This window comes from Cervus canadensis, chromosome 25, assembly GCF_019320065.1.
Source record: "Cervus canadensis isolate Bull #8, Minnesota chromosome 25, ASM1932006v1, whole genome shotgun sequence".
In the NCBI taxonomy this organism is placed as follows: domain Eukaryota; kingdom Metazoa; phylum Chordata; class Mammalia; order Artiodactyla; family Cervidae; genus Cervus; species Cervus canadensis.
The window spans coordinates 24,581,100-24,600,042 of record NC_057410.1 but is presented as its reverse complement, the minus strand read 5'-3'; the positions used below and the strand labels follow the sequence as shown (position 1 = coordinate 24,600,042).

General features: G+C 38.6%; 1 pseudogene; it reads right to left on the bottom strand.

Moving 5' to 3' along the window:
- Positions 1-669: 669 nt before the first annotated feature.
- On the bottom strand, positions 670-1,614 carry LOC122427161 (annotated as a pseudogene).
- Between the last annotated feature and the right edge of the window lie 17,329 nt (positions 1,615-18,943).

The following is an 18,943-nucleotide window of genomic DNA, read 5'->3' as shown; positions in this document are numbered from 1 at the left end:
GCATCAGCGGCACTTTTCCAAGCTCATGGCTTGCCGCCTGGCCTCAGTACTTCCTCATCACCCAACGGTGGTGCCCCCAGTGAGACAGCGGGGCTGAGCCACCCTCGGAGTGGATTCCCTCCCCTTTGCCACCACTCAAAGGTGCCAGGAAAGGCACTGAGAATGGGTAACGTCTGCTTTGCCTTAATAGCATACTCCCTCTCTCAGTAATTGCTGGCTTCTTCTATACTTTCTCCAAATCCCTCTCTAATTTAAGATCAATCCCAACCCTCTCCCAACCCTGAGTCTAAAATTCATGACTCTTTATTATCAATGACCTTGCCTCTTTTATTGCTAGCAAAACTCCCCCTATAAACCTCAGATCAAATAAGAATTCAGGTTCTAGACAATTTTCTCAGTGCTAATCTCAATGGGAATGTTTCATAAATAAAAAAGAAAATTAATCTGTACCTAATTATCTCAATCTCCTGGATTGAAATAATTAACTGATGTATTGCTTTGTCCCTGAGCAAACTGACTGAGCAAAAACAGCAAGTAGCTCTTGGATTTTCTCAATAATTTCAAATGAAACAGGTTCTTGTAAGATATTTTGTCACATCTGTTATGAACTAAGAAAAGTTTTCCTCAACTTGTTATTCAAACATCTGATGAGATGCTTTTGCATTTCCGTCATCCCCTACCTGTTCTTTGCTGTCTGAAATGCTGTAAGCCTTTTTGCCACATTCTTTTCAGAGCTTCTTTTACTTCCTTGTTCTTCAGGCTGTAGACAAGGGGATTCACTAGGGGAGTGACCACACTGTACTGCAGGGAAAAAGTCAGCTCCAGCGGGGAACTTAAGGTTGGCATGAGATAGCGAAGATAGAAGAAGCTTACTGTGGTGAGGTGGGAGGAACAGGTAGAGAAGGCCTTACTTCTGCCTGCAGTGGAGCTGATGTTCAGGATGGTGGAGACAATGTGGGCATATGAGAAGACGACCAGGAGTAAAGTTCCAGAAGCATGCACAATGGTGGAGAACCCCAGGACTGATTAGTTGATGGAGATATCAGAGCAAGAGAGAGAGAACAGAGATGGCAGCTCACAGCTGAAGTGAGGCATGACATGTGCCCCACACAAGTCCAAGTTCAAAGTCATAAGGGTGTTAATGAGAGCATCCAGAAAGCCCAGTCCCCAGGAGAGCCATACTAGACCCCCACATAGCTGTTTATTCATCAGCTGACCATAGAGCAAAGGCTGACAGATGGCAGTGTAGCGGTCATAAGCCATGGCAGAGAGCACGAAGGCTTCAGTCCCTGCAATGGAAAACACAAAAAAAGCCTGGGCAAGGCAACCTTCTACTGATATTGATTTCTTCTCAGACAGGAGATTCTCCAGCATCTTGGGCACAATGACTGAAGTTAAACAAAGATCTAGGAAAGAGAGGTGGCTGAGGAAGAAGTACATGGGTGAATGGAGGTGAGATTCCATCCTGATGACAGTCATCATCATCAGATTCCCTATCAGGGTTAGGAGGTAAATCCACAGGAAAAGTACAAAGAACATAACCTGGATGTGGGGGTCAGCAGATAGTCCAAGGAGGATGAATTCTGTAATGGTGCTATGGTTTCCTAAAACCATGAGAGAAGGTATTCCACTGGAATGAAAGCAGAAAAAAATGTATAAGTATTCACCTCCTTTTCATGTCATCTCAGAGTTCTTATTTCATTCCATGTACACATATGTCTCTCTTTAGCCTGCTCATCTTTTACAAGGAGTTAAAAAAAAGTCTCCCTCCTTCCCCCAAATTCTTAACTCAATTGCCAGATGTTTAACTCCTGGAACCATGAGCCAGTCCATCTGTCTATGTTCTTTCCTTTTGTGGCTCCTCTGCCAAAATAGGTCTGGAGAACTTCATTTAATTTTTCAGTCTAGTCTATGACTAACTGGTTTCATCTTGAACTATCCCTTGTGATTTTTTTTTTTTTTTTAGCTGTACTGAATGGCTTGCAGGATCTTAGTTCCCTGACCAGGGATTGAACCCACACCCTCTGCAGTGAAAACACAGAGTCCTAACCACTGGACCACTAGGAAATTCCCTACCATCCCTTGCTTTTATTCTGTAACACTACTGGTCAAAACCAGTAAACCCAGGTGGTTTTGGTGTGCCTCCAGTTGCAGAATCAGGGCACCAATTAGTCAGATTGTATTCGTTCTGGTGACCTCATTACTATTCTATTCTCTGCCTTCAGCTGATAGTCTATTGAAATTTTTCCTATTCAAATTTTGACCCAAATCCCATTGCTCTTGAATCTTCACTATAATTTCTATCTCCTCCATTATATATGTCTTCCTTCTCTTCCTGCACAGATTATAGAAAAGAATGATACCTGTCATTCATTTTTTTTTTTTTTTTTTTGGTGTCAGTTATGTCTGCTGCTGCTGCTGCTGCTAAGTCGCTCTGTACGACCCCATAGATGGCAGCCCACCAGGCTCCCCTGTCCCTGGGATTCTCCAGGCAAGAACACTGGAGTGGTTTGCCATTTCCTTCTCCAATGCATGAAAGTGAAAAGTGAAAGTGAAGTCACTCAGTCATGTCCAACTCTTAGCGACCCCATGGACTGCAGCCTACCAGGCTCCTCCGTCCATGGGATTCTCCAGGCAAGAGTACTGGAGTGGGGTGCCATCGCCTTCTCTGGCAGTTATGTCTAGGTATTATCAAACATTTAGCTTTCCCTCTACTTGAAGATCACAACAAAACTATAGGTGCTGCATTATCTCAAATTTTAGAAGGAGGAAATTCAATCTGAAACTGTTGCAGTAACTTGCTGCTATTGAGAGAGTAAGTGAGTGGGTAAGATTTACATTCATCCCAGGTCTATGAAGCTATCATCATCTTTGATTTTTATGTTCTGACCAGCTGATATCCATTTTCTTTAGCCTGTTTACTTATCCCCACTCTGTGTTCTCTTTTACTCCTTATCCTGTAAACTCTTTCGACCTTCGTTTGGATATCTATTGCTCTGATTTTCAGCAGAGTGTGTGAGTACTATTTCCTTTTTCTCCAAGCATATTGCTTGCTTATGGAGAACAGATTTGGTATTCAGTCATCTTTATTATCTTAAATCCTGAACTACAGCAGAATGAGAGGCATATGATGGGTCCTCAATATTTTTTGGATATAGAAATAATGGAACTAGTATAGAACATATTGTGTGTGCTTTGTTTGAGGAATACCCACCTCCTCCTTGCCCTCCCCCATACCAGTCTGATTTCTGGTTTCAGAAATAAACAACTTGAGAATGACTGGGAAGTTGTAAAGAAAAGGAAGGCTCTGTGGGGTTGTGTGGTTGCAAAGGACTTACTTTCTATTGTACTAACTGGCACCTAAAGATTCATTCCCTCTAGGGAGTACCTACTAGCTCATTTTGGGCCACATTCAGAGGGTTGCTTAAAAATATGACAGTTATTCATCTATCCATCAGATAATTTATTGATCAGTTACTAATTTGTTTAGTCACTTAATATTTCATTTGTCCACTCCATTTTCCCTCCTGTCAATTCAGCAATGTATTCATCTGTTTCATTCAGTTATGCATTACTTCATCAATTCTGTCATTTATCTAATTATTCAAAGTATTATAGATTTATTTTGTGCAAGGCTTACTTACAATAGATTGGGCAAAAAGACCTTGCTTAACCTTTGCTGAACTGTTGTGTAAATACACTTATTTGTCCTGTTTTTCCACTTACATTTTTCCAGAACCCAGGGTTGAGTTCTTACACTGATTAATTTTTTTGTACCCAGCATGAAATCTCAGACTCTATTCTGTCATGAGTTCTCTTTCCTGGTATGATAACTCCTTACTGAAATCTTGATCTGTCAACGAGAACTGGGAATCAACTATGAATTCCCCAAACTTTCACCTGGGGAATCTCCCCAAAGTCTCAGTTGTTCTTGCCCAAAGAACTCACCAGTGTAGATTCAATTCTTGCTGGGCTAGCCAATGCCCTGCTTTTTCTAACTTTCCTTTATTTTCCTATTTCTGTTTAGACAAGTTCTTATACTTTCACCCTTTATCAGAACCCATATTGAAATTACCTCTTGATTCTATCTGGTGAGTAAGTTGTACTCCAACATGGTGACCTAAATTAATATTTACTCCAGTAAAGATGAATAATGGAATGATAACCAAATGGAAAAGTCAATTTTTCCTGTATTTGAGTTTGTAAAATCTTACAGAAATAAACAATTCTTTGTGTTCTTCAGTAGCAAAATAGTCAATCCAGTCCATTCACTTTAACTGGAAAATTTCTCAAAATTTGTAATTTACTGTTTAATTTTGGTCAGACACAGTTTGGCCACATTTGCTCCATATTTGTTCTCCAGTTTTTCCATATTTACTCTCAGTATAGACCTAGTTACTATCAAAGTTTTGTTTCCAGCATTCAGCCTGAAAAAACTCTAGGATATCCAAAGGACTTTGGAGAAACTGTGGGAGATCCAATATTTGAAAACCTCTGTCCTCTGCTAACATCTCACAAAGCCCAGCAGCAAGGCAGGTGGAAGTCCACGTTGTAAGATTCTATGATTTTCTCCCTCTGACTTCCAACATAGATCCTCTGACTATGAGCAGGCGAGGAGAGAGCTTCATTTCAACCTTGCAGTGAAGGTTATACACTAATTTCAAATTCTTGTCACTTACCGTGAAAGCGAACACAGTGGCTTCAATTCACATTAAAGTTGAATGCTTATTTTGAAATTCAGAAAAAGGTAGAGAGAAGTTTTGATGCTTACATAGAGAAGAGAGAAAGATAAGAACGTAAAGCTCAAGGTGATCCTCTTGATAGAAATGTGCTATTTACCAATTTGCCTGGATAACTGTGTGTGAGCACTTCTTAAAATAGGTCAGCTCTTAATATCTTATAAATGTTCATGTCAGATTTTATCTTAAAGAGAAAAAGAGCAAGGTATTGCATTTCTGGATCACTGAAGAATAATAAAAAATAATTATCACCTTCTACCCTATTATTTTTTACTTATGTTTACACTGCTGTGAATTCATTTTACTTAACATTTGCCTAAATTTAAAATACAACAAATTCTGAAAGCAAAAGAACATAAATGCCATTATAAATTATTAATTCATTTATATCCAATGATTTTACATCATTCTCAAAAAGATATTCTAAGAAAACAGTCTCCAGATTTATCTACTGAGTGTATGTGAAAGGTGCTCAGTTGTGTCTGACTCTTCGTGACCCCATGGACTGCAGCCTGCCAGGCTCCTCTGTCCATGGAATTCTCCAGGCAAGAACACTGGAGTGACCTGCCACTTCCTTCTCCAGGCTACTAAGTGTAATCAGACACAAAATATCAGCTAATTACATTAATGACTGGATGGACAGATTAATGAAAATAGAATGAGAGACAAGTCTAGTGTTGGAAGGCAGAAATGGCCTGGGTAACAATTATTGGGAATATAAGAAACTCGGAAGAATATACAGTATATGGGTATCCCAAGCACACTTTGAAAAGGAGAGAAGGAGAAAAGGAGAGAAGGGATACAGGACATGTGGTTTGTATTCATGGAAGATAGACTTTGCATACCTTAATATTCTCCTTATAATCTTTGCCAGATCCTGCTCTTCCTCTTCTCCTTTAACCATGAATTTTGTTGATAACCAGAGTATTGTTGATGACTGAGGTGATTAATAATAGCAGAAAGGTGAACTATTTTTAGCAAATGTATTTAGAGTTTAAAAGAAGGAGGAGGATGTCAGCTTACTCAAGTTTATCAACTATGTTATGCTTTTCCCTATTCCTCCCCAGAATGGGGATCTTCAGGCTCTTGCTTTACGCTTCCCAGATCAATGCAGATCACATAACAAGTTTGTGCTTAACTCTAAAAAGCATAGATAGGATTTATTTAGTAGATGCTAAGAGCTTCAAAGGAGAGAGACATCCATAAAGTTCTTAGTGTGTGAAACTCAGACTGCAGTGCAATGAAAAGATGATGGGAGAACTTAAGATAAAAGAAAGTGCTTGAGAAAGCCAGGTGCAGAAGGCTGGAGAAGGAAAAGAAAACAGAAACTGGAAGTCCCAGGTAGGAATGAAGGAAAACTTTAGAGAAATCGTAGAGGTCTGGGTTTTTGTGGCATAAAGCTCATCTTTTGACTCTAGTCTCATGGTGACATAAGAAGTCATCTTTGGTCAGGTGACCACTACTCACAGGGAAATCAATAATTCTATAGGTGAATTCCATAAAGTGTACATGTTAAGGTTTTCTATTTACAAATATCACAAGGGAGGGAGAATTGACCAACTCAGATGGAGAAGCTGAAAGCTGCCTTGGTCCTGCCACTTTCAAATTCTGACAGGAGCACAGGAGAAATTTTTCTCATGTTATCCCAAACCAATTCACAGAAGCTATTCTTCATTTAACACTCTTCATGAGTCTATATACCGGGTAAAGAATATCAGCAAAGCAAGTGATTTTCAGATATAATCTAGCTGAAGGGAAGCCAGAGAGACTGGTGGAGCTGGTGAAACTCAGCAGTACAAAAGAGCTGTAGTCCCTGAGGTCAAATCTGAAGCCAAGTTTTGAACTTATTAACTAGAAGAGTGAAGGCCGTAGAACTCCTAGGGGAATCTTACAAGTATAAGCTATAGAACTTTAGGATTCAAGTTCTTACTGTAAACCCTGGAGTAATGTAGGTTTTTTTTTCCCATTTATTTTTATTAGTTGGAGGCTAATTATTTTACAATATTGTAGTGGGTTTTGTCATACATTGACATGAATCAGCCACGGATTTACATGTATTCCCCATCCTGATCCCCCCTCCCACCTCCCTCTCCACCCGATTCCTCTGGGTCTTCCCAGTGCACCAGGCCCGAGCACTTGTCTCATGCATCCAGCCTGGGCTGGTGATCTGTTTCACCCTAGATAATATACATGTTTCGATGCTGTTCTCTCAAAACATCCCACCCTCGCCTTCTCCCACAGAGTCCAAAATTCTGTAGTGTGGGTTTTAAAAGCAGGCAAGCTGAGGGACTTACCTCGCAGTCTAGCAGTTAAGACTCTGTGCTTCCCCTGCAGAGGGTGTGGGTTCAGGGGAACTGAGATCTTGCATGTCTTGAGGTGTGGCTAAGAAAAGAAAAGCAGGCAAGCTGAGAAGTCTTTGCCTATTAGCCACTCACTGGAGGGATACTTTATTAGGAAATTATCAAGGAAGCTGTTTCAGTTCAGTTCAGTGCAGTTGCTCAGTCATGTCCGACTCTTTGCGACCCCAGCTGCTTAGCAAGATGTAATTCACCTGACAGCTCACTTTTCCATATTCACAAGGAACTGTAGGGTTTTTTTGGGGGTAAATTTATTTATTTTAATTGGAGGCTAATTATTTTACAATACTGTAGTGGGTTTTGCCATACATTCAGATGAATCAGCCATGGGTGTACATGTGTCCCCCATCCTGAACCCCCCACCCATCTCCCTCCCCATCCCATTCCTCAGGTTCGTCCCAGTGCACCGGCCCTGAGCGCCCTGTCTCATGCATCGAAACTGGACTGGCTTAAACACACCTGGGATGAACAATTTGGTTACTAAATCCATTAAAAAAAATCAGAAACAGTTAGCAATGACACTACCCAAATTGAATTGAATGCATCTGTGAAAGCTTATTTTATACAACAGTGCTGTGAAAAGCAGTGTACAAATCAGCACAATGACCGTCTCGTGGAAGGCATCCTCATCTCTGGGAACGAGCTGTTGGACTGTAATGAGAATCAACTCAGCTTATGTGAAATTTTTGCTTTATTTTTATTTAAAAAATGAAATTGAGATATAATTGATATGTAACATTGTGTAAGTTTAAGCTATACACTCTATTGATTTGATACAAGTATATATGTATCAGCATGATTGCCACTGTAGCATTAGCTAACACATTTATCAAGTCATGTATTTTTTTTTTTTTTGGTGAACAATTAAGATCTAGTCCCTTAGCAAACTTGATATTTATAATATAGTACTATTGTTTATAATCTCTATAAAGGGCATTAGATCTCCAGAGCTTATTTATCTACTAGTTACAAGTGTGTACTGTTAGACAGTATCTCTCATATTCCACTATTCCCCACTATTCCTCAGCTTCTGTTAACTACCATTCTACTCGCTATTTTTATGAGTTTGATTTTTAGATTACACATATAAATGATACCATGTAATATTTGTCGTTCTCTGTCTGACTTATCTCACTTAGCATAGTGTCCTCAAGGTCCATTCATGGTGTTGCAAATGCCAGGATTTCCTTTTTTCTCATGACTGAATAATATCTCTGTCTTGAAAATAGACAGGACACTCTGGGGCCTTCTCCAGGAGAGACACCCCCTCCATGTCCCTGCCTCTTATTTGTAGAATAGCTTTAGCCTCCTAAGCCATCCCTGAGTTCCAAAGAGCAAATTTAGTCAGAGAAGTAAGAAAATGCAGAAGCAAAGGAAAACAATCAAGCAAGGCAAAAGAATAAAAGTTTTAGCCATAGAACAATGTCATGGACCCTTAATTCTTCCTCAAGGGCTATAGATAATATTTTGAGTCATGTCCTTGAGTTCTTTATCAGATGCTAAAACCCCCACCAGGTGGAAGAAGTTAATTGTATGCTGACCCCCAAGCACATAGACCCCAGACCTGTTGGAATCAGAAGGTTGGTGATTGAGATTCCCAAAATATTATCCTGTTACCTCATCATCAACTAATCAGAAGGATGTCCATAAGCTGATCATGTACCCCACAACCTTTACCTCTAATGTTGCCATTAAAAACCCTTCCCTGAAAGCCATTGAGTTTGGGTCTTTTGAGCATTAGCCACTTATTTTTCTTGCTCGGCCCTGAAATAAACATTGTATTTTCCTTCACCACAACCCTGTGGATTGGCTTTGCCACACATTGGGCACGTGGATCCAAGTTGGCCACAGTATCTATCTATATCTACATCCATCTATATCTATTTATATCAATACACACAGTTTACCCTTGAACAACATGGGTTTGAACTGCGTGGGTTCATTTAACATGGATTCTTTTTCACTAAATGCTTACCTCAATACAACACAATCTGCAGCTGGTTGAATCTGAGGATATAGAAGACAGACTGTACAGTTATACTTGAATTTTTCACTGTGGTGTTGGTTTAAGTTACACTTGAAAAATCTTGCCTTGTTCAAGGGTCAACTGTATATCTACATCACATCTTCTTTAACTGTTTTTTCTTTGATGGACACTTACATTGGTTTTACCCAGAAGTAGAGTTGCTGTGTCATATGATAGTTCTATTTTTAAGTTTTTTTGGGGGAATTTCCATACTATTGGGTTGGCCAAAAAATTTGTTTGAGTTCTTCATATCTTACAGAAAAAAGAATACTTGAATGAACTTTTTGGCCAATCCAATATTTTTGATACTGGATGCAATGATTTACTTTCCCCTCAGCAGTGCAGGAAGTTTTCCTTTTCTCCATATCCTCACCAACACTTGTTATTTCTTGACTTTTTGATAATAGCCATTCTGACAGGTATGAGGTGACTTCTCATTGTAGTTTTGATTTGCATTTCCTGAATGACTAGTGATTTTAGAATCTTTTCATGTATCAGTCAACACCTGCTAGCATATCCGTAAGTCTTTCTGGGAAAAAATACCTTTTCAGATTCTCTGCCCTTTAAAAAAATCAGATTATTTTTGCTACTGAGCTGTATGAGGTCTTAATATATTTTAGATATTAACCCCTTATCAAATACATGATTTGCAAATATTTTCTCCCATTTAGTAAGTTGCCTTTTCATTTTGTTGATGGTTTCCTTTGCAGTGTACAAGGATTTTAGTTTGATGTAGTCTCAATATATATTTTTTATTTTATTGCTTTTGCTTTTGGTGTCAGATTCAAAACATTACTGCCAAGACCTGTACCAAGGAGCTTACTGCCTTTGTTTTCCTCTAAGAGTTTTATGGCTTTAAGTCTTACAGTCAAATCTTTAATTCATTTCATGTTAATTTTTGTGTATGGCCTAAGCTAGTAGTCTGGTTTAATTCTTTTGCATATGACTGTCCAGTTTTTAAACAACATTTCCTGAAGAGACTGTACTTTCCCTATTATATATTCTTGACTCCTTTATTGTAAATTAATTGGCCATATGTGCATATGTTTATTTCTAGGCTCTCAGTTCTATTCTGTTAATCTATGTGTTGGTTTTTATGCCAGTACAATACTATTTAATCACTCCTGCTTTTTTTTTTAAGGACTTCTCTCATGGCTCAGATGGTAAAGAATCCTCCTGCAATGTGGGAGACCTGAGTTCGATCCCTGAGTTAGGAAGATCCCCCAAAGAAGAGAACAGCTACCCATTCCAGTATTCTGGCCTGGAGAATCCCCATGGGCAGAGGAGCCTGGCAGGCTACAGTCCATGGGGTTGCTTTTTTAAAATATAATTTTATTCATTTATTTATGACTATGCTGGGTCTTCATTGCTGTAGGGCTTTTCTCTAGCTGCAGTGCCGCTTATATCCAACATTAAATTGGAAGTCCCAGACAGAGCCATTAGGTAAGAGAAAGAAATAAATGTCATCCAAATTGGAAAGAAAGAAGTAAAACTGTCACTATTTGCTCATGACATGAGATTATACATAGAAAATCCTAAAGACACTACCATAAACTACTAGAACTAATTAGAGAATTAAGTAAAGTTACAGGATACAAAATTAATATACAAAAATCTGTTGCATTTCTATACACTAAAAAACTATCAGAAAGAGAAATGAAGAAAAATAATCCCATTTACAATTTTATCAGAAATAATAAAATACCTAGGAATAAAGTTAACCAAAGAGGTGAAAGATTTATACAATGAAAATTATAAGACATTAATGAAAGAAATTGAAAAAGACACAAATAAATAAAAAGATGCTTTGTGCTCATGGATTGGGAGAAATAATATTGCCAAAATCTATAATACCCAAAGAAGTCTACAGATTCCATGCAAATCCCTCTCAAAATACCAATGATACTTTTCACATAACTAGGGCAAATAATTCTAAAATTTGTATGGAAAAATGAAACACCTCAAATAGCCCAGGTTGGATGCATGAGACAAGTGCTCAGGGCTGGTGCACTGGGAAGACCCAGAGGGATGGGATGGAGAGGGAGGCGGGAGCGGGGATCGGGATGGGGAACACATGTAAATCCATGCCTGATTCATGTCAATGTATGGCAAAAACCACTACAATACTGTAAAATAATTAGCCTCCAACTAATAAAAATAAATGAAAAAAAACCCATCTTGTTCAATAGCAAAATGCCTTTCTGCTGCATTGTCTACTTTATGAAATAGTCTTGGTATTTCTTTATTTTCTAGTAGATTTTAGAAGCTTGCTTTTTGTAAATCCTTTTTTGTAAATAAGAGAAAGGAGTATGTCAAGGCTGTATATTGTCACCCTACTTATTTAACTTATATGCAGAGAACATCATGAGAAATGCTGGACTGGATGAAGCACAAGCAGGAATCAAGATTGCTGAGAGAAATATCAATAAACTCAGATATGCAGATGACACCATCCTTATGGCAGAAAGTGAAAAGGAACTAAAGAGCCTCTTGATGAAAGTGAAAGAGGAGAGTGAAGAAGTTGGCTTAAAGCTCAACATTCAGAAAACTAAGACCATGGCATCTGGTCCCATCACTTCATGGCAAATAGATGGGGAAACAATGGAAACAGTGACCAACTTTATTTTTGGGGGGGCTCCAAAATCACTGCAGATGGTGACTGCAACTATGAAATTAAACTATACTTGTTCCTTGGAAGAAAAGCTATGATCAACCTAGACAGCATATTAAAAAGCAAAGACATTACTTTGCCAACAAAGGTCCATCTAGTCAAAGTTATGGTTTTTCAGTAGTCATGTATGGATATGAGAGTTGGACTATAAAGAAAGCTGAGGGCCGAAGATTTGATGCTTTTGAAACTGTGGTGTTGGAGAAGACTCTCGAGAGTCCCTTGGACTGCAAGGAGATCCAGCCATTCCATCCTAAAGAAATCAGTCCTGAATATTCATTGGAAGGACTGATGCTGAAACTCCAATACTTTGGCCACCTAATGTGAAGAACTGACTCATTGGAAAAGACCCTGATGCTGGGAAAGATTGAAGGCAGAAGGAGAAGGGGATGACAGAAGATGAGCTGGTTGGATGGTATCACTGACTCAATGGACATGAGTTTGAGTAAGCTCCGGGAGTTGGTGATGGACAGGGAAGCCTGGTGTGCTGCAGTCCTTGGGGTCGCAAAGAGTCAGGCATGACTGAGCGACTGAACTGAACGGATTCAGGTTGTGCCTGTTCCTGAAAATGCTTGCCTTGCTTAATTACACCATACAGTCTTCTGACCAGTCCTCATGGAGTATAAATCTGCCTATGTTACCAAACTTTGCCCTGATACCACAGTCTGACCTTGGTGTTGCCCGAAGGATTCACAACAAGTTACATCTTATAGAACAGTCACCTTCTCAGTCTTTGTTGTTTCTGGTCATTTTGCCACTGTTAGTATTGAATATTCATACATTTTCCTAGATGATGGGACCTTATTAGGTTCAGTTTACATCTCAGGTATTCACTATGCCAATATGTGGTGTATATAGTTCATATCTTTTTTTTTTCATTTATTTTTATTAGTTGGAGGCTAATTACTTTACAATATTGTAGTGTTTTTTGCCATACATTGACATGAATCAGCCGTGGATTTAAATGTGTTCCCCATCCCGATCCCCCCTCCCGCCTCCCTCCCCATCCTGGAAATAGAACTGCCATATGACCCAGCAGTCCCACTCCTGGGCATACACACCAAGGAAACCAGATCTGAAAGAGACACATGCACCCCAATGTTCATCACAGCACTGTTTATAATAGCCAAGACATGGAAGCAACCTAGATGCCCATCAGCAGATGAATGGATAAAGAAGCTGTGGTACATATACACAATGGAATATTACTCAGCCATTAAAAAGAATTCATTTGAATCAGTTCTAATGAGATGGATGAAACTGGAGCCCATTATACAGAGTGAAGTAAGCCAGAAAGATAAACACCAATACAGAATACTAACACACATAGTTCATATCTATTCAAATTCAACACTGTAAGGAAACAGCATGCTGGAACAAATTAAATTTTGAGTTCCTTTATCTCTGTACTTGTCAAATTCTGTTGGAAGGAAACAGTTTCTCTAGTAGTTATACCAGTATAAGTGAAACAAAGCAATAAAAGAAATTGAGGCCACTATCAGCAAGAATCTGAACATTTCTGTGTTTGAAATTTTCTATGTGAGTTAGATAATCGCTTCAGTTATTCCACAGCAGTCTTTCAGCTTCCTTGTGCTCACTTACCCTTCCAGAGAGATCACAGTGCTTCCAATTCACACTGAAGTTTCAGTGAGTGAGACCAGATCCAGTGTAGTATTAATAGAAGAGATGAACTTCATCTTTACAGGGAGAAAAGAGAGTTAGTTAGAATGCTGCTCTTAATGGGAAGTGGGTTTATCAGTTTGTAGAAATGGTGATATGAGAACACTTTGCCCAGTATCACTTTACCGATCAGCAGGATGTTATATTTTGGGGGCTATTTTAATAGTCATTCTGTTTTATCATTTTATCACTAGAATGATTATGTATTTAAACATGGGATGGCGTTTCTAACCAGACTCAAAATTAATACCTCTAGATTCAATGAAAAATGGTGATAGTGCTGATAAGATGAAGATGTCAGACATTGCTCGAAGTACTTTACATTTATTAACCTACTTATTTCTCACATAAATCATGAGATCATGGCTGTTTTTATCCTTCATCCTGTTACTTAAAAAATTAGTTGAAGAACTGTAGCAGAAGGTGATTAGGCAACTTGCCAAAATCACAAAGGTTTAAAATGGTGGAGTTGGAGTTTGAGCTCAGTAGCCTGGCATATGTCTTACTGCATCCTTCTCAAGGAGACGGGTGGATGGGAAATATTCCTTGAGAATGAAACATATAACAAAATGTTCTTAACAGTTTGCTAGCCACATATATATTTAATACAAAAGGGTTAGTTAGTGTCACAAGTCTTGGGGTTGATGGGTTAATAAGAAGGGGAACAGAGAGGTTCAGTGTTTCCTCTATTCACTGAGCATGAAAGCATGCACATATGATGATTCCAAGTGGGGCAGTTTGGATAGTCCGAAGTAGGAAAATTCCATGAGTATTTGGGAGGCCCTAGGACTAGAAAGTGGTAATACAGAACAATAACATCACTGAATTTAAATTTTTTTCTTAAATTTTTCTTGGCTTTTGCCTCTCTCTCATATGCTTCAATATCTATATTAGTTTGATCAGTTTTGAAGATAATTTTAGTAACAGCAGAAAAGTGAACCATCTAGGTGCGTATGATTGGGCCCTAGGAAGGACTAAAACCCTACTATCTATCCCTGTACACTCTCCCCATTTTTCCCCTGTTAGCTTCGCTGCTGTTCCCGGCTTTCATTATAATCCCAGTGGTGGTGGTTAGTTGCTCAGTCGTGTCCAACTCTGCGACTTCGTGGACTGTAACCTGCCAGGCTTACCTGTCCATGGAATTCTCCAGGCAAGGATTGGGTTGGGTTGCCAAATTCTAAAGCCTGGGCTAATGCGAGGATTGAACCCAAAGTGTATGAAATCCCATTCCCATTGTCCAACAAAAGTCATCAAGAACAGTGAGTGTTTCTCAAGTAACTGCTCAGAGAGGTAAACAAGTACCTCACTGCAAGGAAGTGATGAAAGTCTGTCTAAATTTAGGGGATTGATTTCCACAGATAGGAAGTCAATGAGAAAAACCTAGGGTGGAAAGAAGACCCAATGATCTCAGAGAACCAGAAGGAGGTCATATGAGGAGAGTGAAAGAAATTGTCAGGAGAGAGAGGGAAAACTTCAGAGAATCATGGAGAATATTACCAAGCTTTGGGCTGTTTATGACTCAGAAGACGCCCTGCTTTGGTGATCTTTCCTGAGGCTGAGAGGTCTCTGTATTCATAGGGACCAATATTTTTGTAATCCAACTGTAGGAACTTGAGAGCATTTGCTTTTGTTGCTAGCTTACAAATGTTTACCCCTAAAACTTCAGGACATGCATCCTATGAGCTCTGGCTTGGTCCTGCTTCTTTTCCTCTAGCCTCTAGGACTCTCAAACCCTTAACAAAAGTTATGCGCAGTTCCTCTCTGATGATCTTAAGCCCAGCCACTTGGGCATCTATTTAGTTTCCTCTCTGATTTTAAATTCTGTGCTAGAGAATGCATGATGTAAGTGATTCCCAGATATAAGCCTTTAGAAGGGCAGGTATAGATTAGGCAGCAGTAATTGACTGCTGAGCCTGGAAGCACAGGAGACAGAGTAGTCAATGTCTTTTATTCTCTGGAGTCACAGCTTTAGATTCATGAACTAAACAAAAGGAAATTTCTAAAAGCCTCTGGGTATTTTATTTAATGCGGGCCTTTGGTAATTCTGTGTTGAAGCTTTGACTTTGATGAAAACTCTTGGTTGTCTAGCAGGATTTGTAAAGAGACAAGGTGGGTCACAACATCTTTCATGCACTTACTCTCAGTATATCACATTTGGGAATGCCAGGGGAAGCTGTGTGTTGATCTTTAACTGACCATCAGGTTATTTTTCTTTGTCCATATGATGTGAATTCATAAACATCTCTCAGATGGGTATTTTAGTGGTCATTTCTGTCAATGATCAGAGAGATTTTCAGGAAAACATTTGAATGTAGACCATGAAAGTCAATGGAGTAGATGGTGTTAAGGGCTGAATGATATGTAAATAGTGACAAATGCATTTTCATCTTGAAGGAACAGAACTGAAAAATATTAGTTGGATTTTAGAGTTGGCCTTATTGTTGTCAAGAAGGATGAGTGGAAGTATTAGATTGAAGAAGAATCAGATTGTGCATTAATGCAGGAAAAACTAGTATGTTTTCATTTTTGGAAGATAATAAGACCGGGGCAGTAACAAAATAATAAACCATATTTATAATTACTATCCAAAAGCCGGATATTGTTCTATTTCCTTTTGACATGTTAACTATTTCTGCACAACAACTCTATGAAGTAGAGTATTGCAATATCCCCTTTCAGTTCAGTTCAGTTCAGTCGCTCAGTCAGGTCCGACTCTTTGCGACCCCATGAATCGCAGCACGCCAGGCCTCCCTGTCCATGAGGAAATGGAGGCAGAGGAATGTGAAATAATCTAGGCCAAGTTCACACAGCTATTAAATGGAGGAGTTAGGATTAAAATTCAAATGACAGGCTTCAAAATCTGGTTTTTGTCCATTTGTTAACTGGCCTCAAATGGAGGAGTGGAACTGAAGGTCTGTCACAGGAATGTTCGTAGGCTGAAGAGGAGCTGGATATATAAAAGAAGGAGAGGGGTGAGTGATATAGCAAAGTCTAAACTCTGATAGAAGACTGAAGAGGAGCTGGATATATAAAAGAAGGAGAGGGGTGAGTGATAAAGCAAAGTCTAAACTCTGATAGAAGACTGTGCCCCTGCTCTGGAAGATGACTCTGGGCAAGCAGACAGGACACATTTCATGTCATTTATTATTCTCCTGCTTTCACACTGTAATAAACAGCTCAATTGTTATTTTGGGGTTATTTTTTATATGTATTTGCTTTTGTATGTATGTTTTGGCTTATATTTGCAACTGGGATTATGCCATTCCTTACTATTGATAGACCAAATATATTTTGATACCTGAATTAATATTAATGTAAAGATGCATTGTGATTTAAACATGTTATTTGATATGTGTTACTTTTTGCCCTTTATCATTCATAATACAATGATTAAGATTTTATGATACTCTTTATTTACGTATATATTTTTATATTTAAAAAATTTTTATTGGTGTATAATTGATTTACAATATTGTGTTAGTTTCAGGTATACAGCAAAATGATTCAATTTTATCTATATATATTCCTTTTCATATTCTTTTCCATTTTGGTTTATTATAAGGCATTGAGTATAGTTCTCTGTGCTATACAATAGGACCCTGTTGTTTATCCATAGCATGTTTAATAGTTTGTATCTGCTAGTCTCAAACTTCCAGTCCAACCTTTCCTCTCTGACTACAACCACCAGTCTCTTCTTTGTGTCTGCGAGTCTGTTTTGTAGATAAATTCACTTGTGTCACATTTTAGGTTTCACATATAAGTGGTATCATATGGTATTCATCTTTCTCTTTCTGACTTACTTTGCATAGTATGGTAATCCCTATGTCCATCCATGTTGCTGAAAGCAAGCAATATGGCATTATTTCATAATTTTTTTCTGACTGAGTAGTATTCCATTGTAAATATGTACCACATCTTCTTTATCCATTTATCTGTTGATGGATATTTAGGTTGTTTCTATGTCTTGGCTACTGTAAATAGTGCTGCCATGAATATAAGGGTGCATGTATCTTTTGGAATTATAGTTTTGTCTGGGTGTATGCCCAGGAGTGAGATTGCTAGATATGGCAACTCTATCTTTAGTTTTTTTGAAGAACCTCCATACCATTTTTCATAGTGGCTGCACCAAGTTACATTCCCACCAACAGTGTAGGAAGGTCTCTTTTTCTCCACACTCTCCAGCATTTATTATTTGTGGACTTCTTAATGATGGCCATTCTGACTAGTATGATGTGCTGCCTCACTGTAGTTTTGATTTTCATTTCTCAACTAACATATAGTCATGCTAATTTCACATGCTATTTTATTATTTTATTGTTATAATTGACATATATTTGTTTCAGTGTACAACATAGTGATTTGATATTTCTATACATTATGAAATAATCACCACTGCGGCTGCTGCTAAGTCGCTTCAGTCGTGTCCGACTCTATGCGACCCCATAGACGGCAGCCCACCAGGCTCCCCCATCCCTGGGATTCTCCAGGCAAGAATAATCACCAGGATAAGGCCAATTAGCAATCATCACCATACAAAGTTGTTGCAATATTATTGACTACATTCCCTGTATGTATATCACATTGTTCCCAGGTGGCGCTTGTGGTAAAGAATCTGCCTGCCAATGCAGGAGATGCAAGAGATGCGACTTCAATCCCTGGGTAGGGAAGATCCCCTGAAGGAGGAAATGGCAACCACTCCATTATTCTTGCCTGGAAAATTCCATAGACAGAGGAACCTGGCAGGCTACAGCCCGTGGGGTCACAAAGAGTTGGATACACACACACACACACACACACACATTTATCTTATAGTTGGAAGTTTATACCTCTTAATCCCCTCACCTGTTCTGTCTGTCCCCCAACTCTGGCAACCACCAGTTGGTACTTTGTATTTATATTAGTCTATTTCTGTTTTCTTTGATCATTTTTTTTTTTGTTTTTCAGAATCCATATATTTAAAAAGTCAAATGGTATTTGTTTTTCTCTGACTGACTTATTTCACTTAGATAATATCCTCCAGATCAAGCCATGTTGCCACAGATTACAAGATTTATTATTTTATGGCTGGATATTATTCCATTGTGTATATATATATGTGTGTGTATGTGTATGTGTGTGTGTGTGTGTGTGTGTGTGTCTGTGTGTCTGTGTATAAAACCTATCTTCTTTATCCTTTCATCTCTTGACAGACGCTTAAGTTGCTTCAGTATCTTGGGTATTATAAACAGTGCTGCAGTGAACACAGGGATATACATAACTTATTTTTTTAAAATACAGCAGACAGAAATATTAATATGGTTTATTTCACAATGATATCTCAAGTTTAATTCTTTCAACAAGGATATGCATTGTTTGCACATCAAATATATGGGAATATTATTCATTTCTCAACACCTTTTTTCTTAAAACACAGTCCTCTTGGACTAGATTTCATTTTCTACTTTTTTTTTTCCGTTTATTTTTATTAGTTGGA